We start from the raw sequence: 22287 nt of genomic DNA, 5'->3' as shown, positions 1-22287 counted from the left end.
ACGATATTGAAGTCACAAATAATCGTCCCATTAGGCAGCGCCCATATCATTGTAACCCTGTAAAATGCAAACTGATGAGATTAGAAACTGATTATCTGTTAGAAAATGGCTGTGCAAGGCTCAGCAACAGTCCGTGGAGCTCTCCTTGCTTGGTGGAGGCTAAGCCAGATGGGTCTCCATTTTATTACGGACTATAGGAAAGTCAATTCAGTTACTGTTAATGATGCTTATCCAATACCCCGGGTGGAAGATTGTGTGGACACCATAGGTGCCGCCCGGTTTGTCACAAAATTAAATTTGCTAAAAGGCTACTGGCAAGTTCCGCTCACAGAACGTGCCTCTGTGATATCTGCATTTGTTCCCCCTGATAGGTTCTTGGATTATACAGTCATGCCGTTCGGACTGTGTAACGCCCTGGCAACTTTCCAACGTTTAGTAAACACCCTGTTCTCAGACATACCGAACTGCACGGCATATCTGGACGACGTGGTTGTGTATACCGAAACTTAAGAGGAACCCATGACTGCTCTGGACGCCGTGTTTTCACGTTTGGCTGGCACGTCATTGATGCTGAGTCTAGCCAAATGTGAGTTTGGCCGGGCGACTGTCACATATTTAGGCCGACAGGTGGGAAAAGCGGAAGTGTGTCTTTTAGAGGCTAAAGTGGAAGCCATCACTCAGTTCCCAGTCCCCGAGAACCAAAAGGCATGGCCGGATACTACAGAAACTTCTGCAGAAACTTTGCCACCGTAGTTACCCTATAACCGCGCTAATGAGTCCTAAACAGGCCTTCCAGTGGACCCAAGACTGCCAGCACGCTTTTGACAGTGTGAAAGCCCTTCTCAGGCATGCGCCCGTGTTAGCTGCTCCTGAAATCACAAAATCCTTCCAGCTGGAGATCGATGCCAGCGCTGTCGGGGCCAGAGCCATGCTTCTTCATACCGGCACGGATGGAACTGATCACCCCATCTGTTCTCTATGAAGTTCAGCCGGCACCAAATGCACTACTTCACCATTGAAAAGGAAACTCTGTCGCTTCTGTTGGCACTTCAGCACTTTGACGTGTACGTGGGATCCTCACCTGTACCCATCTTAGTCTACACGGACCACAATCCTTTGACATTCTTAGCCAGAATGTACAATAGCAACCAGAGACTGATGCGGTTGGCACTCATAGTCCAGGAATACAACCTAAAAATACAACACAAGAAGGGGGTGGACAACCTGATTGCGGATACCTTGTCCTGTGTTTAAGAGGAAGAAAAGGGGAAAAGAGAATTTGGCAAACTTTGTGTGAAAGGAAAATGCAATTAAATGATGGTGTAATGTACTTTTGTTGTTTGCTTTCGGAAAGAAGGATTCTGACATGGACGATGGAGTCCAAGTCTTAAAGGTCCCATATTATACACTTTATTCCCAATCTGAGACCATTCATTAATATCTAAATGAAATATTTCCGCCATGGTATGGACAAATCGACCCTCAGTTTGAGTGCAGCGGCTTCTCTTCACCTCCCTCTTTTTAGCAGCTTCAGAAATGTGCCGTTTATGGTGGGCGGAACCCTGGTGGAGCAGCTCAGCTGTTGGCTCCGCCCATCACATCGCCCGTCATGAGGTGATTGACAGGTTAATATATTTTCAAGCTATCAGACTAATAAGGCCGAAACGATAAAATAACTGCCAGCTCTTACCTCTCCAGCTGTGTCACGGACAGTTGGTATTGAACCTGGCTTCAGCTTCAAACGGTTGGCGAAGCCTGCTTTCCATGCCCCCATGTTGTGGAAACAGTCCTCTTTGAAATGCTGGCCACAGACATGCAAAACCTTTGGAAGTTTTCCGGGTACATTTCCTCCAAAAATAAAATTAATCCACTCAGTCCTCGTGGGTTCAGTGGATGGAAGTAAAAAAAACGTTTTCGTGTTCATTTATGCAGCCACAAACAGAACAGTGCTTCTGTCGCTTAGCCATGTCCGCTAACGAGGGTTGCCGAAGAGGGAAACACACTGGGCGCCAGGTGATTTTTAGAGGGCGGGCTTTGAGAGCCGGTAGACGGGTCCATCGCTCTGTGGGGAGTGGTTATTGTCCCTTATGACGTCATAACGTACACGCTTTCAAACAAGCTCATTTCAGCGCTTACTTCCCTAGAGGTGGAGCAGGGGGGAGAGAGAGCGCCTGAAAGAGTTTCACACTTACGGGTCTCCTACACATGCGGGGGGACCAGTATGACTGTTCCAAAACCATTAAAAAGTGAATTTTGCATAATATGGGACCTTTAAGGGAGGGGGTGTTACGGTCCTTGGCCTGTCAGCCTGGTGCCGGTATTGGAATCAGCTGAATCTTGTTGCGGCCAAAGACTGCCATCAGGAGCCACTTCTCTTCTCCACTCTCCTCCACCAGGATTGGTCGCCTGTGGTGCCGGGACTTCCTGAAGGGGCGGCGCCTCATGGACTCCTCTCCCATAAAAGCCCAGCTTCACCATTATTCAGGGCAGCTGTGTACCGTGGGCACACAGTTTGCCGCCTTTGGGATAAGATTCTTTTGTGTTGTTTCCCTGTGTGGGCTTAGTAGTGGCCGTGAAAATTGTAAGAGTTTTCGGTTTGGCAGAAGCTGTGGTTTAGAGAAAAGATTCTCTCTGTTTCAGTTTATGTTTGGTACTTGTATGCGGACTTTTGGTTTACAGGAAGTTTTGTGTTTAATTTCCATTGCAAGAGTTATTTGTACCCTCAATAGGAGGTTTTGTTTAGTAATTTTCGATCGTTTTGTTCATTGTATAGTAAACCTGAAAAGGACACTTTTTGTTATTTGTAGCCGGACATGGTATATTTTTGTTTATAGGAATCTATTCTTTGTTTATTGAACCAGGTTTTGTATTTTTGTTTATAGGAAATTGTATTTATTTTATGGTTCTAATAAATACCTTTTATTTATGCCATTTTGACTCAGTCCGGTCCGGTTTGTTATTGACCCTTTTTCCCCTAGACAAAAGGTGGTCATAACAGATGGCAGAAGCCGCCTGCAAGGTGCTCAACCATGACCCATACAAATATATACACTAATACTAACTAAAAGTTAGGGGTAATCAACTTTGGGTTGAAAATTATTTTTAAAAAAAGTAAAAACTTGATCCTATGCTGATATCATACCATGAATATAGGGCATTTAAGTAAAATCATGTCATGGTAAATTCCTTCACCTCAAACAGTTTTTTGAAACAAAAGCTAACAACAGTAGTAGATACACCAGAACATAACATGTTAATTATTTTAATAACTTGTCATGTATTAGGCGTCATCTTGGTCTGATGATGTTAAAATGTGAACAGTATGATGAAGATGACTGAAAAATACAGGTTCCTTTGGGTTTTTAGTCATTAATCACCTTGTTAGAGAACAGCATGTTATGCAATATGTGCTGAAATACTGAACAGACAAGGATGCAAGGATTCAGTGTTTTTGCATATATGACAGTGGACATATGACAGGTTCAAAGATATTCCCTGATACAGCTTTTACAGGGAATATTTTTTTTTTGCGCTATGTCACTGACAGGAATAAGATATTTCCTTTTTTTAAAAAAAAGTCAGCTTCCATATGTTTTTCTGCAGTGGAAAGATATTTCATTGCCAGTTCACAATTTACATGAAAGATTTGATTTCCTCATCAAACTTCAAATGAGGACACATGTAATATAAATCTTATTCTTTAAGGGCTATGGATGGAACAAATTAAGTTGTATTGTAATTAAATTCTCTAGTTATTCATTAAATGTATTACAGCAGCTAAAAGGTAATTTTGGTTTTCACATCTTCTTGTTTCATGCCAGTGAATCCCTGAATGAGATAGTACCTTGGCCTCCACTCCAGACACTGAATTGGCTCTTAGAAAGCAGTTGCTCTATCCCTCGTCTTGATGTTCCACATTCCCTGCAGTTCCCTGACTGTTTGCATCACTAGCTCTTCTATCCTTTTTTTTCCTCTCTTTTCCATTTTTTCTTCCATTTCTCAGTAAACTTCCCTCTACTCTTTTTTCCCTCTATTAATTGTGTGGTTTTGAAGGCCATTACAATTCCTAAGAGAGATTCTACCATGAATAGCCAGCCTTGGAGGTTGTCTCTTTGGCCTAGCAGAACGTCCCATTTGGCCCAGCTGTGGTGGAAAAGCCGAGTGATGACCACATAATGACCAGTGTCTGAGAGCCTGGCTAATTTTTCATGTCCAAACAGGCCACTGACTCCCAGTACCAGACTAGGGCTAATGTAAGGGTTGTAAGTGCCCTCCAGGGGTCATAAAACATTGGCAACTTGAGCTTCTAATCACTTTTATGTAATCTACACCAAGAAGCCCATGATAGCCTTAAACTGTGATAGGGACAGATTACTCTAAATAAATAAATATGTTAGAAAATTTGGTTTTTCAAAAGTGACAGTGAACATTTCTAACAAACCCCAAAATGCATTTCCCAAAAATGTCATTTATGCAACATGAAATATTATTACCCTTTGCTCTCTCATCATGCGGTCAGCTCACCCTAGCCCATGCAACCTGACACTTGCAGGGCTGATTCTGGCCTTATCCCTTAAGAGTTCCCTACAGAGCAGTTACTTTTAGCACTGTAGCCCTGTTGCATGAAATTTTTTACTCGTTTCCAGCCTAGTGACATTGCTGTTGGCCTGGTTCAGTGTGGTTTTTCTCCAACAAGCTGAATGAAAATCATGCTTACACTGGCCAGAAAGATAAACATCCTATATGTGTTAGAACCAGTATTCTCACTGCAACGTGGCACAAAAATAAGGAAAAAATGGTTTTGGAAAGGAAGTGCATCTGAATTGTTTGTTAAATGCAGAGTTGGCCACAATTTCTGTGGGTGACTTCAGACTTTAAATAGGTTAGTGGGAAGAGTGCAGCTTGCACAAATGTGTTGCACCATCTAGATACACTAATTATTTGTCGGTATAAAAAGAATAAGGCACACAGATGAGCTGGAGTAAGAAAAATAGACCACCTCTATGGTGACCCATATAATCCATTATGTAAATGAAGACAATATTTACTGCTTGAGTGTGAGTTCTTGGGACATTCACAACACAAGTGTTTATTCTATGTGTGAATGTGTGCATATGTCATCCTCATGTGAGCTGTGTTGTGGAAAGAAAATGTGGTTTAACATAAATCCACAATGAAGGATTGAAGCTACAATTATATACAAAATGACAATTATATCTTGTTGCCCAATAAAGTGTTATGTAATGCTATTTTGATAATTGTTAGGGATGTTGTGAAGTTCCTTTGGTTTATTGTCCAAATACAGTGGGAAGGAAATTCAGATCAGAGGTTTTAAATGTTTTAGACTAATTTCTTAAAAGTCAAACAATATAAATCCCTTTATGTGAAAAAAAATAAATAAATGTAAGAGTTGAAAATTGCCCTGTCAATGAGTTAATTGCTGATAAATTTACTTTTGATGCAGGATTTCCCAGATAACTTCAGTGTTTTATCATAAACACATCAAGTTGTTTGTGCTTTTTCTAGCTAATCTGCCAGTACATTGTTCCAATTAGCTAAAATTCAAAACGGCTTCTTTATAAAACCATCACAAGCAACCATACGTGTGATAACACTGTGGCTTTTTGAAACCATATCCAGTACACATACAGAAGAAGACTGGTAATTACCACACTAAAACCCCTTTGTCTCTTACTTGAAATGCCTCTCTGTGGCTTTCCTGTGTGAGGAATACAGACCAGTTCTCTGCTTTTTGATGAACCCGGACTTTTTGCTGAGATCTTCCTATGTAAGCACACTGTCGCTGCTATACAGGATGTAGATCTTTGGTGTGTCTACGTACAACTCACTTGTAACCTCAATAAAAGTACCCTGTGGCCTTGTGGATTGTGAATGAAGAGTGGAGTGTTTGTAACAAACAATCCTTGAGAAACAACACATCAAATAGTCTGACTGGAATTGAGGTCTGTCCAGCTCATCAAGCACCACCTTCTCAGGAAAAGGAAACAAAAATAAAGAGATTTCTGCACAGTTTCTTTCATTCGTTGTTTTGTAATTAAATGCTCTTTAAATGAAAGTCATTCTTGCAAAGTGTTAAACACAGATGTTGATTAAAGTGCTTTACACAATGACATTAGAGTGAAACAGGTGCTTTATAATTTTGTATGTTCCAAGTAACAGTCAATGTACTCACAAGGCCACAGTGTTGCTTTAAATTAATGTGTTGTAGCGTGGGGAAAGATTAGGGACACCCTTAGAAACCAAACTAGGTAATATGAGGTTATAAATATGTGGTTCAAAAAATGTTGAAAATTTAAATGGATCCAATATATGCAGTTATACTTTGAGAAGAATGGCTTTTACTAGCCCCAAAAGATGCCGTTGTGTTTATGACAGTGGCTGGAACTCTAATGCAAATGTGACGCAAAGAAGGCAACCTAAAGAGGAGGTTGGAAAAAGAGAGGATAGCTTCACAACCACTGGGTTTGTGGCTGTATAGTAGCTGCCAAAACTTACACAAACCTAGTGATTCACACACATTTTAGTGATCTGATTTGTAGAATCTGTAGCAAAGAATTGTAGCACAAGCAATCAAAGAGAACTTGTAATGCACATGCACACGTATGACATAAAACACAAAATTTTACAAAGCAAATTTAAAAAGCAGGAGTTTTTTTAAGTGTGAAAAGTGGGTGATTACATATACACTCTTTGGCTCATAAAAGATACATAAATCACCTAAGGTTTTTATTTTTGTTGTATACTTTCTCAAATGTAAACCCAATTAAGTAACATGTTATGATATGTACTGTAGCTTGGTGTATAGTTATATATTATATTCAGGATGTGAAAGTAGTCAAAATAGTCACTGTTATGTCTGCAGCACAGTAAAAACTTAAAAAGACACAAGAAATAACTATATGGAAACTGATACTACTTCAATGTCAAACCACAGTAAGATGTGCAGGATAAACTATTTCTTTTATTTAGTTAGCATAAAGGAAACAAGTGGTGCCACATTTATGCTTCCACACTTTAAGCAGGACAGCTGCATAGAAAAGGATTGACTGTCTTATTTGCTAAGTAAATTACCTGCTATTGTCTACCTATTGAAACAAAAATATTTGTAAATCATGATGACAGTATCTTAGAATCTCAAGGCTATTTGAAGATAAGGAGAACAACTCATTTTATACAATGGTTTCTATCAAATGTATTTTGTATTCATAGTGAAAATAAATGATCTGAAGTTTACTTTGTTTTTCAATTAAAAATTCTATGCAAGACAAAAGTTTTTTCTTAAGTATTTTTATTTATCATGTCTATTGGTCAACCACTGTTATATAATATTACAAAGAAAGACAACAAATTAAGTTGACAGAAAAGAAAGGCGCCTTTGGATAAAATTTTGTAACTTTAAAGGACGTGCATATTTGTTTATGTCTGCATGTGTGTATATTTTTGAGTGTAGGAGGAGGAAGAGCTGTCAGTGGCTTGTCTCATGTGCTGGCAGGCCCTCCATTCATCAGGGCTTAAGTAGTTTTCCAACAGTACATTGACCTTGAGTGCCTGGTATCGATTTCCTGTGGTGTCGTGCTGAGAGGGGTCGTTACCACATGGCCCCAGCCGTGGGGTGTGATCAGGAACAGATTCTTGAAATCCCGATGCAATGGTGATGGATCGCAAGTCTCTGTGGGCCATCAATCCTCACCTACCGTAACCAGGGTGACACCTGCAGTGAATTTATCATCATACAAGCCACAGACATGGCAAAGACTAGGATGCAGTGCTACGCAGTGACACTAACTTTCAGTCAGGTATACACAGTTATTCATGTGTACTATATCTGTCAAGGTAATACCCGTATCAACTCATCCCTGACAGTCCCCTGGCTATCTACGATGGACTTACGATTAGAGTGGGGATAAAATTTAGATTGCTGATGTGGCAAGATGATGTATGACTAGATAAGTGTGTCCAGATATAGTTGTTCAGCTACATATAAATGGGCTCTGCTATAAATAAGCTTATTTTGAGATATCCTTTCTGTCTCTCTGACATTGTAACGAGGAGAAACTAAAGACAACTCCCTTAGAGTTTGGAGAAAACAACAAACAAACAAGAAAAAACATAATGTTACATGGGTTGACCTTTGCTCTAACTGTTTATCACTTTTTGCTAAAACAAGCACATTTTCTCATCAATGCTAAATGAAGTATGACAAGAAAGGTATTTCCCTGGTTAAAAACAGACTCCAGCTGTTTTTGTAACAAATTTTCTCTCATTTTGTCTGAGTCTCTGTACGCCTGTTCCGCACAGTCATATTTGTATCACATATTTTCTGTGTTCCTCCTTTTCTCTCAGGGCAACAAGCAGGACTATTACGGGTCCTGTCTCAGAGGGAGCAGTCCCTGGTGCCATCCAGACCACAGTTCAGAGCCTCGACTGCAGGCCCCATGTGGAGGAGAGCAGCTTACAGGCTTTACCCACCAGGAGAACACTCCCACAGCACAATGCTTCCTTTCACTCAGTTCCTCTAGAGGCGTCAGACAAACCCACAAGATTGGGCAGGAAGTTTAAAAAGCATGCACAAGCACTCACACATGCATGTACATCCAAGATCTTATATACATCTCTCTCACTATTTCATTAATTCTGACAGCAGACAAGATTATTACAATGCATCAGTATTAGCAAAAAGCAGCATCTGGAGCCCAAAACGTCTCGATAAGCAAATGCTTTCCTCTCAACATCCTCACAGTGAGACATGGATTAAGTTGCATCAAAGGAAGAGGATTGTATTCTATTGATTTCTTTCTTTTTTCCTTTTTTAATCTTATTTCCAAAAGTTAAACTTCAAAATAACTTTTTTTTTCAGTTTAAGATGCTGACATATGTCCATTTATTAAGTTACTTTCTAATGTAACTTTCCTGACACTGTAGTTTTCAACAATATCTGAGTGTCGCTTCTTATCAAATCACATAATGATCTGACCAAACATGTACAATTGCTGATTGAAGATGTTATTTTGCCTCAGTTATTGTATAAAATATCTTTTTATATGCTAATTTACACTTTTTCATCGGCCTTTGTAATGTTTCCTTTTGATCCTGTCGGTTTGGCAGTGGACTGGCCTCCGTCTCTCCAGTTTGATTGAGAGCAGAGAAAGACAAGACTAATCTATCCAAACATGGAGGATGGCCTGTACTATGCTCCAGAGCCCTATGCTTTGATAAAGAATGGCTTTAAAAGATTCTTTAAACTATTGATTGGCTCAAAGATAACATTTGGCAGCACAGAAAAAAAAAAAGACAAAAGAGAAAGTTAAAAATCAAGGGATCACAACATATAATACTTTAAAGAGAAGGTTTGTGTGTGTGAATATCTAAGGGGTTCGTTTTTATTTTTGCCTAATTGGAATGTAGCAGGCTGCATTAATTTACATGCACTATATATATATATATATATATATATATATATATATATATATATATATATATATATATATATATATATTTTTTTTTTTTTTTTTTTTTTTTTTTCCACAAAAAGATAAATTTACTAAAGGTTTTGCAGATGCCAAATCAAAATCTTTTTGTTATTTTAAAAAAATACCAGGATAAATTAAGTTAAATTTTAAAAAGTAGAAGAAAAATGGAAAAACAATGCTAATGTTAAGAAGTTAAAATTAGACCTAAATTGGCATCTTTTAGCATAGTTTCCTTCATATCTGTGGTTCTAGCGTGGTACAGTAAATACATAAATAAGGACATGGGGTTGGTGCTATTACAGTGGTTCTTCCTGTTTCCACTTGTGGTGTCCTTGTCCATGGTCTGCCTCTGGCTGTTCTGGCTGTTGTAGGAACAACTTCACTCTAACAGTTGCTTACTCTGTGCACCACATAATTCAGCCTGGGTGGTACAGATCACCCCTGACAGCAGAGCAATGAGTAGACATTGCTCATCCCTTCCACAACTCTACCATGTGTTTATTTTTCATTTTTGATGGAGTGGTGATGAAGTTTTTAGTTGAGAGGATTATAAGGTGGGAACATACAGTAGGGTAAAGCCGAATACATTCACTTTTATATATTAAAGGCAGAATTGTTGTGATTACAGAGACAGAAATGCTCTATAATCCTTTGTTTGTATCTGTGTGTCCTTCCTACCCCTGAGCTCTATTTCTCTGCTGTTCTCGCTCCCCCTCACAACATTGACAACAGTGTAATTTGAACTGCTTTTCCCAGGAGCCTAATCGTTTACTTCCTGCTTGCAGAATATGCAGCTATTGATTAGTTATCAGACTCTAATTGGGGTGCAATCTCTCTCACCCTTAGATGTTCAAATCTATGATAGAAATGGCAGAAAGTAAATAGGCTAATAATACTTGTAAATACTTCTGGCTTTTTGCCAAAATACTCCAAACAAAATCTTAAATTTTATATCTCTCTCTTTCCAAAACATGAAAATATATATAGGGTGGAAAGTTACATCAAACATATGATCAGAGGATTAACATATTTATTATGCAAATAGTAGAGGTGAATGTTAGTCTGTTTATAACATACTGGATCTACTGGTTTCTCTGTATGCATTGTTTGTAAAAGCGATGACCTACATGTCTTCAAGCACCAGGAGTCATGCACAGCTCTGTACACTTCTCTGCTTCTCCCTGCTCTCAGCTAGCCTTGGCCTCTCTGGAGTACTGTGGGCAGTTCTGGCCACCGCTCCCACTGTGCCGGAGCACGGTGCAAAGCACGGCTGGAATGGGAATAGACAGTTAATGGGCACTTAGAGAATGGTGGAAACATTTTCCTCTGGAGAAGCAATGGTTTGGAGGTTTCTCAGCGGGACACGGTTGAGCCAGCTCCTAGTGGCTCTCTGTCTCTGTGTCTTTGTCTGTTTTTCAGCCCAGTCACCCACTTTGTCTTCATTTCCTTTTTTATTACAAATGTCATGTTCTGGTTATTCCAACCCTGACACTGTCTTCATTTTTTTCAATGGTACAGTTCAGTCTGACTGTTGTGATACCTTAATGATAAGTTACATATTTTTTACTTAAAGCAGCAACAAAGTGGAGGCAGTTACCCCTATGCAGTCATTTTCCTATAAATACAATTCTGCTTATACATTTCTGCACTTCCAGTGACTACCCTTTTTCCCTTCATCCATTCCATGGTACCCATTTCACCGAACAGGGTTGGCAGATACCAGAATTTGCGTGCTTATACCTACCAGTGAGGCTCTGAGTTTAGAGTGGAGCTTTCAGCTTCATGGCCAGCAGCAGCGCTTGGTGATGGGTACTGACAACATCCCAAGCCTCATGTAGTCCAGACATATGAGAATGCCATTGAGTCTTGTGGCACCTCAGGATAGAGCTGGATCCAGATGCACATTCTCTGAACCTATTGTTGACTGCATTGCTACATTGCTGTCTCGATTAAGCCAACACCTCCTATAAGTTTGAACTCAACTTCAAGTTACAATTGTTTTTGATGTGCTTGTTTTGTATTTTAAAAAAGTTTTTTTTTAAAGTTTTTCCTCATTTTCATGGTTCTTCCCCATCTGCAGTCACATGGCTGTGGCAGGCAGGAAGTCAATCAATGCAGTTCTTTCTCTTAAAATATAGTTGTAGATAGTTTGTGATGAATCTAAACTATTGTATTTTAAAGTGTTTGATCTGCAAAATAAATTATGGGCAACATATTGGATATGTTTGATTCTGTAAAAATGGAGACTTAGAAAAGGTTTGTATCCATCGTTTCTTTAGTTGCTTGTGGTAAAATACATGCCCTTATATAAGCATTTTGTTTATGATATGAATAGCACCTTAATATTAAAGGAATGTACATGTGTCTAACTCTGCTAATGATCCCTGACTTCTGCACCTTGTACACCAGTGTTTTCTGCCATGGATACACAATGTGCCACAGAGGATTGTATAATTCTCTGAGAGTGTGCCTGTGGGAGGGATGAAACCTGCAATCTGCAATGGGAGGCAGATGTGTCCAAATGTGATCCCTCAGCAGAACCATCTTACTCTAAAAGGCAATCTAATTGACTGGCTGGTACCCCCCCCCCCCCCCCCCCACCCCCCCCATCCTCCCACAGTCCCAGTGGATGGTCATCAGATGGATCGTATGAACTTTCCCCTAATCAACAACAATTCACCACTAATGAGAGTACGGTTATTTGACTAAATAATGTGTGCGTGCGTGAGTGTGAAAGTGTGTGTGGCCTACCAGCATCAGGTCAGTGTGTTAGTAAAGCATGGCATGCATGAAGCTTGAGATTGGCGAAGGCCCTGACATATCTTTAGACTTGATATAACCAGTAAGTGAGCTTTTAAATCAACATGTGTGGCTATAGAAAGTCACACTATACAAAGTGTACTGTATGAACTAATTGAAACAAGTATTTGTAAATTACTTTTACACAGCACCAAATCAAAGCAAAGGTTATCCAAAGGAACTTTTAAAGAAATAGTACAATTCAAGTCAGTTCACTTTAACCCACTTATAATCCAGTTAAACTTACTATATTTCATATTAGTCCAGTTATTTCAAAATATGCTCATAACATGGCAATTCATAAAAAAAAAAAAAAAAAACTTCTGAGCATGCACAAGCCAGTGGCTGATGGTGGAGAGGAAAACTCTTTTAACAGGAAGTAACTTCAGCACAACCATAATTATAGGCCAGGGAAAGGACAGAAATTAAGATGTATTAATGATAGCAGTAATGTTACATATTATACATGGAGAGAAAAGAGCAAGGAGAGGTACTTGGTGTATCATAAGTCCAGCAGCCTAGGCCTAGTTGAACTAAATGGATAGCTCAGGGTCATTGACATCTAAATGACTTTTATTGGTGAGAAGAAGAATTTTGAAGTCTATTCTGGATTTAACAAGGAGTCTATGAAAAGAGGCTAAAATGGGAGAAATATAATCTACATGACTTACACTTGGGACATCCATTTATAAAAAAAAAACCTCAGTTTTTCTCAGTATTTTATTGATTTGTTACAAAATGAGCTGTGTCACTCAGAAAAACAAGTCTGAACCATGAATGGACACACAAGTTTAATATGTGGACTTTGGGAAAGACATTTATTTAAAACATGTTTTTAAACTGCTCTGTACTTTATTATTTGTGTGTGCATGTGTGTGTGTGGGTGTGTGTTTGTGACACGTCAGTTTACTGAATAATGCTTCCTATAGTTGTATTAATCTAATGATTAGCAATCTACACTGTCAAGAAAAAAGAAAGAATCAGCAATAAGGAAGAATGTTACAAATCAGTACAGTCAATTTAACAGTTTTATATGTTTTAAAATATATCTACTTTGTATACTTCCTTGAGAATAGAAGAGCACATTTGCTGTGGTTACAGGTTGTGATGAAATGCAAAAATCCAGGTTATAATGATGGTTTTCTGGGTGGCGCAGGCACAACACACAGTCCATAGGCCTTAGACAGCCTAAGATGACCTTGTGTGCACAAGTAATAAAGACAATGATAATGAAACGAGAACTGAAACACGTGAGTGTGTGATAGAAAAAGGATAGTAGGGTACAGGATATCTCTCTGATCTCAGTCTCCCTCTTTATCACTCCACGATGTTTATCTCATCCCAGGAGGATCTCTTTAGATCTGTTTAAAATTGGAAACATAGAAGTCAGTCCTTGGCCAAAACTTAAACAGACCCCTAAGAATCTCTGTCTCCTACTCTCCAGAATGCTTGATATCCCCTTGAGAGCTTAGCACCAAGTATCCATTAAAAAGGCCCTGGGTGACCATTTGCCAGTCTCCAAAACCTCTTTTAAGAGCACAGTAGAGTGCATTAAATGGGCTTTTTCTGGCCAATTGTGTGTCATCTCTGGTGTAGATTAGACAGCAGGCAGCAGGGTCTTTGGTAAGTAGCACACTTCTTTCTGCCACAGGAGGCAAAAGTGTGAGGAGTCATCCATCAATGCTTCTGTGAAGTCCTTTTGAAAAGAGAGTGAGCAGCTAATGACTGCCTTGCTAAGGTTGGAGACAGCACTGGGGTAAATCAAGACTTTGCTTTTTTAAATTTGGGGACAAAACAAGATGTTGATAGTGTGACTAACTATGGCAAAGGCAAAAGTCTTTGCCTTTAGCTATCTCTTTTCAGCAGCACATGATAGGGTTAAGCAGAGAACTGCTCTGGCTGGATTGTTTTCTCTTCCTCCACACTGCACGGGGCCAGAGAGGGGGAAGGGAAAGAGGAGATTTATATCCTTCTGTGACACATGCTGCTCTAGGTCTCATGTTAATGGAAAATGAGATGTTTAAGAGTCTGGCAAAGAAATACAGCTCTCTTTAAATCCTCTACTTGTCAGCCAGTGCAAAAGTATTATTACTAAAGTCCAGCACGATAATGCTGTTAATGACATTAATATGTTACATTTTTAGCAGACTTTCACACTCTTTTCACTTCATGTCTGAGTGCAGTCTTCTGCTGTTTTGACAACAGCCTGGCTGGTTATGCCAGGCTAAAGGCTGTATTTGCATGACAGAAATTGAAACAGTTTAAAGAAGCTGAAGAACTGAAAGAAAAAGTTCAGTGGCAGAAAATGGATCATTTTTCTGACAGCAAGTTCATTCACAGTGGAGCACCAGTATATCAACAGTCTTCCCACCCTTTGCTTGAACACTGAACGGTCTGTCAGTGAATTGGGCTCACAATGTTTTACCTAAGGTCTGTGGGAAAACGACTTGGGTCATAATTTTGAAATCTTTTCCAAATAAGAAGAGACAATTCCTTACTTTCCAGTGGTCACAGTCAGCCTTTGTCCATCCAATATCACATTCCCATAATGCCCACATGTTTCAGATGCCTTCCTCTTCCTTGTTTCTTCAATTCTGTGTCTGTTTACTTTCTAAAGGGCTTTCTCTGCCCTCTGTTCTCAGCATTGCTGCCCACTGTTCTGTAGGAGAAGAATGAAGGCTATGATGCTAAGTATTGTGCTATATTAAAAACTAAAGTAATAAATATGGATAATAGTAACATTTCATGAATGAGTATTATGTATTCCTTGTGAAGATTTGCATTACTACTGAAAGAACCATATGAGAGGTATAGCTTTTTTAGTGTACTGTGTCCAAATTGTTGGTGCTCGAAAGTAATTTGACTCTAGAGTCCTAAATGTTTTGTTGATAGAAGTTTGTTAGTTTTATTTTAATTTAATAAAAGAACTCAGAGGTTTTAAGAGTAAAGTCTGAAGTAGATTTGTAAAAATAAAAGAAGAGACTGTGAGTATAAGAAAAGTAGCTAGGAGGTAGGTTGGAAGCATCAACAACTGGATGCATTCTGCGGAATCAGATAGTAGAAAATAGAAAATGCATTTGAACGCTTGATGACCAAGTATTACAGATGAGCAAAAAAAAAAAAAAAAAAAGAAAAAAAAGAAAAAACAACAAACAAACAAACAAAAAAAAAAGCTTATTTTTAACATATATATTCACATGTTAAAAAATAAATAGGAAATGATCATTCAGCTAAACTGGTGGGTACACATTGGCATTTACTGATACACTCCTTATGCTGCTAATGTCCATGGTATGAAATAAATAGAGGGGGAAAAAACTGAGCATCAGTTTCAGCAAAATGAATCAAAACTCATTAAACAACATTTCTGCATACAACTGGACAACATGCAGCAAACATAGAGCAAAAACATAAGAGGATGCAAATGCTGAACAATGGGTTAATACAATTTGAGAAACAGCACCATATCTTCCATGATCAGTTGGCTCAACATTGGTGCCTCAAGGTAAGCACCTTAAAAGTTGGGTTTATTTTATATCAAATTTAGTTGCTTAGGCATGGATTGACCAAATTTGAAGCTCCTGAAATTAACCTAGAACCTAAAATAATATGACCAGCCACAACAATAAAACCATCTGCCAAAAAGGGAATAGTTGCCTCTTTGAGCATGAACCCTGGGACCTCTAGGACTAACCTGTGTAGCAACAAAACACCAGTCCCAGATCTTCTCAGTCCTGCTGGTTGGAGAGTGGCCTCTTTTAGAGATCAGGCTTGTTCCTGCAATTTGTTTGGATGCTGTTAACTAAAGTATATTATCTATTTAATAACAAGAATATGAATGTATTTTTGCACTGTTGCATTTTTAACTTATTAACCATCTTGAAAATCTTCCTTTTTACTTCTGAGTGTTTACTTTAGGGGGTTGCTTTCTTAAGGGCTAAGACACTATATGAAAAGCTCTATCTTTGCCAGTATCTAGGATTTCTAACAAAAATCATACTGACTAAAAATTTTCTAAGAATTTCATCACCAGGAAAAGGCTTTGTTCTAGCGAGCTTCATGAATATGGTCACAGACAAAAGTGTAGCTTACACAAGCAGTGTGTTTGCCACTGAACCGTGAAAGACATGTTATCTCATCTGTAATGGCCTCGGCACCATCATCAAACTTGCAATATACTGCCTGGAGATGGTTATCACTGCCGGACATCCCTGTTCAACACTTCGACCCCTGCTCAACCTCATCAACCAACCAATCCCTAAAACGACAATAGGGGAGATAAAAACGGTGCTGTGTAAACCACTGCAGCTTCTCTTCCTCTTGAGCACAAAACCTATGGTCACTGCTTCCTGTGTCAGAGATTGCAGCAGGATTTCATCCAGGAAAGGATGAGCATTCTCTTAGCTAATCCTTGTTCTGTGGCTGTTGAGGGACAAGCTTGAGTCTGTTGCAAAAAAAGCACTCACAGGACTAAATTGAAGAGGAGCTGAAATGACAGCAGGACTACAATATAAGCTTAGACAGATTCATTTTTGTGTAGTATGTGGATTTATGCTCAAGTACCTTTCCCTCTTTTGGCTATTTTAAATAAAAAAAAAAAATAGTACAGTAAAGCTTTATTTATGTGGCACCTTTCAAGATATAGAATCACAAAGTGCTTCACAAGAGCCAACAATGCAAAGAAGCAAGAGAAATAAATAAAAAGCTGATTTAAAAAGGTTTTAACTGGCTTTTAAAAGTCGCCACAGAGACCACTGAAGTCCAAAGTAAGAGTGTTTTACAGTATAGGGGCCACTGAACAGAAGGCTCTGTCTACTTTTGTTTAGTATGGGGCACCATCAGCAGGCCCTGGTCACAGGACCACAGGGACGTGCCAGGGCCATATGAGTGCTAGCCCTCTGATATAACCTGGTGCATGTCCGTGAAGAGCTCTCCAAGTCAGTAAAAGAATCTTAAATTGCAGTCTGACATAAACTGGAGGCAAGTGCAGTTGCATCAAGATTGGAGTCACATGTGAAAACTTTGAGGATTTTACCCATGAAGTGGAACACAGTGGAAATTTGTTCTTCAGATGGCACTTTGTTAAGTGATTTGTAACATTATAGCCTACAGATTATGCTATTTGTATACCACACACGGGCATCCTATTAATTTTCATCAAACATAACAGCCCCCCCATATCATGTCTTCTCTGTCTGGCACTCCTTAGAGATACACACTGCCTCGTTTATCCAGTCTGGACCATGTTCAAAATCTTCCAGCAAAACCTAAATTTGTGTAACAAGATCTGGACTTTGAGACGCACGCCTGCCACAACAAATTGGCCTCATGCAGGGAGAAAGAAAAGAAGGGAGTTAGGAGGAAGGGTTGCAAATCTAGTGAAGATGTAAGCTAGCAGAGGGAGGTAATCTTAGAGCTTTCATGGCCTGGAGGAGCGTGCCCCCTGATGCTCAACATTTGGCGACGGACCAAATTGTGAGGACAAATATTGTGTCTTCCCCAATTAGACAGTTTTTTTTCAGTGCAGGCAGCACATGGAGATTTTTTTGTTTTTTTTGTTAAGACCATTATGGTGTTTACTTGAGAAATTTGGGATTAAGCCCTTCCAGCCTGAAGTTCTGTGTTTTGGAATCAGACCATATGTGTGCTAAAATACATCTTGCATCTTTACTAAAAGTTGCAAAACTTGACATATTCTGTGAGGAAGCTGTCTGGTGTCAGTATGACTGAAGTTGCATTTCTTTGCTTTTTGTTTCTGTTGAATCAAATTTTCCAGTTGTATCACTCTTTTATACTAGTTAAACAATATTAATCTTACTGAGTCATGCTATCAATGATCAAATCTCACTCTGACCTGTACAAGAACAGCTACTGTAATTTATTTTAAATTATGTATTTTGTCCATAGCATCCTACAGGTTTGAAGATGTTTTGAACTTCAAGATGTTTTTTCAGGTGGAAGTTTCAAACAAACTCTAGAGCCAAAGTCATTAAGCCTCTAAGGTGAGAAGTAGAGACAAAGTAGACATAACATTTTGGTAAATTGTGTGTTTATCATCACTTTGTTTCTGTGTATGTAGTTGGAAATGTAGCATTTATGATTGATACTATTTCATTGTTTTATATTCTGCAAAGTAAAGAGGCAAATTTGAGCTTGATTTCAAATGGGCAAATGTGTTTTCTCAAATCATGAAGTTTCTAATTGACTGTTGGGCTATCCAACATCATCTCAGAGTTTCCTACTTTCCTCTTGCTGCCTGGCAACAGTCATAGGTGTGAGATGAATGTGTCTCTGTGGTGTGTTGCACAGCTGGTTGCCAATTCAGTACATACATATCCTTGTAAATCAAAACTTTCTCTTGTCCATAGTCCAGCTGACATCCACTGTAAAATTTTATTTCCCCAGCCATGTTTTTCTTGCAGTGAAGGTGCAAATGAATTCACTTTTACACCTGCCAAAAAAATTACAGCTGCCCAAAGACAGCAGCAGTGCACTTTGTTTTCATTTCCTGCAGGTGTTGCTTTTTTGTTTTTCTTCTATTGCAAATTTGCTCAATGAATATGTGCTACTAATTACAACCAGCTTCCTCTGCTTTTGAAAAATGTTATTATAGAAATCCTTCCAGAGCCTCATGAGTCTGAAAATGTCCCACAGCTTCTCTCCTCAGCCAACTGGGTGACTATGTCCAAACTTTATTAGTGAGGTCATTCATCAGCTCACAGTTACATATATACCGAGACAGGCAAGTGGGCTTTCATCCATCTACTTGTCCCTTCATTCATCATTTTATAATTTGGCATCTTAACATCTTACTTTTTGCATTGTCAAATAAGCCAACCAAATGATTTATTGTTGTCTACAATCCTATTTTATGTAATTTAACCACTCACTGTGGAAATAACAAAAAATATGCAACAGGTCAGACCACCCTGACTCTTAGACATTTTGCTTAAATGCTATAAACTCATACAAATGAGCAGTGTAAAATCTGGCTGGATTTAACTATGAGGACACTTCCCTACATGAGGCAAGCTATGTGGGATGTAGTACATTCATACAAAGTACACAACTGACAAATCATACTTAAAAGCCATAATAGCTATATAGAATACAGTTCTCTTTGTTATGGTGGCTATTGTTGGTAATAATGACACAGAAACAGACACATTGTGGTAATTTTAGGGGAAGAATTCAAGACAGTTTAACCCTTTAAAGTTTGTACTAAGAAAAAAGCTAAAAAACTTTTTTAAGAATCTATGTGTTTTTTGTTTTTTTTTGTTTTTTTTAACCAAATAATTGAGATAACAGTTAATAATATAGTAACAATAGTAAAATGGTCAAAGTTTACTATAAATGGGACATTGCATAATAACTGACATGAGGTTTACAGAGTAAATATGCCAGAATTAGCTCTTCAAGCTAATTTCAATCTGTAGTTTAATGGCAGGTCAGTGTAAGAAGAAATATGATAAAATACATAAATAAACACAAAATACATACAAGTATTGTTAAGATAATTAAACATTAGTTCATTAAAAATATACAAAAGTAAGTAAGTCATGCAACAAACATAGATAATTGACAAACAATGTTAATATATACATGACACAGAACACCTGGTTAAAATATATCAAGAAATGCCAACAAAACAAAAAAGTACAAATGTGTGTGCTTGATTGTTCATTGATTGTTGACAGTTGTTGAGTTTTTGTTGATGAGATATTCCTGAGTTCTGTAGGGACAGGGTTCAAGGTGTGTGAAGCTCTGACAGAAAAGGACAACTGCCCAAAACAGCTTTTCCTAAATAGAATATCACAGTCTCCCTGCTTTGGGATCAAATGCCCACATTGTTCTTCAAAGGAATTAATTCCTGTAAAGGAGGCATGATAGAGCAAGCAGTTAAAGGATAAAGTCCTGATATCAACAGATGGGGTCAGTTGTGACTGAATTCTGACTCTGGAGTGATCAGCAGACTTGATCTTGGCTACTCTACACAATTCTTATGATTTAATAAGAGAGGACTCAGTTACAATAATTAGTCTGGTCTTGTTTTAATGGAAGCATGAAGTAGGTGGCCTAAGCAGAAACTTAAATATAAAATACATAGTGAGCCCTGCAATGGACTGGCAACCTGTCCAGGGTGTACCCAGCCTCTCACCTGTTAAATGCTGGAAGGCTCCAGCTTACCCGTGACCCATAATGGACAAAATGGTAGATAATGTATGAATGAATAAAAATACATGGTAAATCAGGTATTTTTTTTTAAATCAATCATATGCTCTCACTTGTATGTAACATTTTTAAATCACTTAATAGTACCAGCATTTTTCTTAATGAAATGTCCTGTAGTTAAAAGAGACATACACAAAGTTTATAACAGATCCCTGTTATAAACACTTTTTTTTCCTAATACCATATCAGAAAAATGTGTGACTTTGCCCAACACTGTAGCAGAGAAAATGCTTTGCTTCAAAAACATTCCCAGCAGGAGATCAAGCCTTTCATGATGGAGCTAAACCCTGCTCCTCATGAGATATTGTAGAGACAAACACCTGGTAGAATCATGGAGTAAGAAAATCTTTTTGGCAAGTATTTTAAAATGTAACAGAGCAAAAGTAAATTGTCACTAAGAATTTTTTTTCCCCATACAGGAAGAAGAAAGAAAAGTGAAAGACACAAGACTGTTGGAAAGTCTTCAGCTGAATTACGTAGATGGTGAACAACATCTTTACGATGCGTATATGTTCTCCTCTGTTTTCACAGAATGATGTGTGCTTGAATCTGTAAAAAAAAAAAAAAAAAAAAGTCTTAATTGTATATCAAAAGATATACTCTAAAATATGTATCTCAGTCCATCTTGGTGCAACAAAGCAACTCTGATTACCATAGTACCACATAAAACTTATTGTTGGTAGCAAAATTATTCAGCTTCCACTATAACTTAGGTTTATTGTAAAAATAAACAAATAATATTATCAGCTGCTATAACCAGATTACAAAGGACATTATATATTGTAAATCTCAATACAGTTAGTATTGTTTTTTTTATTTATCCAAACTGAACATACTTTTACTTTTAATAATTACTAGACTTTGAAGTTTATCCAACCCCTTATAAAACCATTGTCGAAAGTGCAAATGATTGTACTTCAAGTTTTCTGACTTTTCACAAACTTTTAAGTGTCCTCTTGCCTAGTTCCACACTTCCAGATTGTCTGTTGAGAGCATTGCCAAATTAACTATAAACAGCAGTATGGCTAAGACAAGAGAATGGTGCAGAAAGTCAAATGCAAATGCATTGGATCTTTCTTAAGATGCAGTTAATGGAACAACCAAGTTCCTAAAAAGACAGATGAATTTGACTGCAAAAGACTTGCAGAAAGACTTGATGGCTCCAGGCACTGATATTTCACTTAACAGAGTTATGCAAATGTTTCACACTGAAGGCTAACATGCCAGAATACCAAGATGTAAACCACCAATAAAGCATAAGAAAAGCTGACTCTAACATGTGCAAAATCATCTGGAAAGGCTACAGAAATTTTGGAATATGTTCTGAGGAGGAATGGGGGCTGAATAATTTTGCTCCCAAGTGTAAATAATTTCAGTAACTAACTTACTACAAATGTGTTGTCAGTAGAGTAGTACCCCATGTTTCTGAATGTCAGCCAGTGTCAATCAAACCCTAGCCATTTAAAACAATGTTATACTACTAGTAATTTCTCCAGACAAATCACATCCATTGTAGACATTTATGTTTTGCAACAAAGCGCGAAGGGCCACATTCATGGCAAAAGTAGTGAGCACAAAAACATCAACTCACTCAATATTGTAGATCCTGTAAAATTAACCCTTCTCATGCCCACTGTGAATATTTTTCTGTTCATCATTCCTTGGTGAAGAGCTTTGGGATATATTTCTACCACTAGTGTATGCTTCCAGAAAACAGCGGGTTAACACAGAGACTTCCTGTCTTGGCAGTAGTCCCAGATAAGGA

The sequence above is a fragment of the Melanotaenia boesemani genome, chromosome 1 (genome assembly GCF_017639745.1).
Source record: "Melanotaenia boesemani isolate fMelBoe1 chromosome 1, fMelBoe1.pri, whole genome shotgun sequence".
Lineage (NCBI taxonomy): Eukaryota > Metazoa > Chordata > Actinopteri > Atheriniformes > Melanotaeniidae > Melanotaenia > Melanotaenia boesemani.
The sequence above is the reverse complement of the archived record's forward strand: the minus strand, read 5'-3'. Positions refer to the sequence as shown.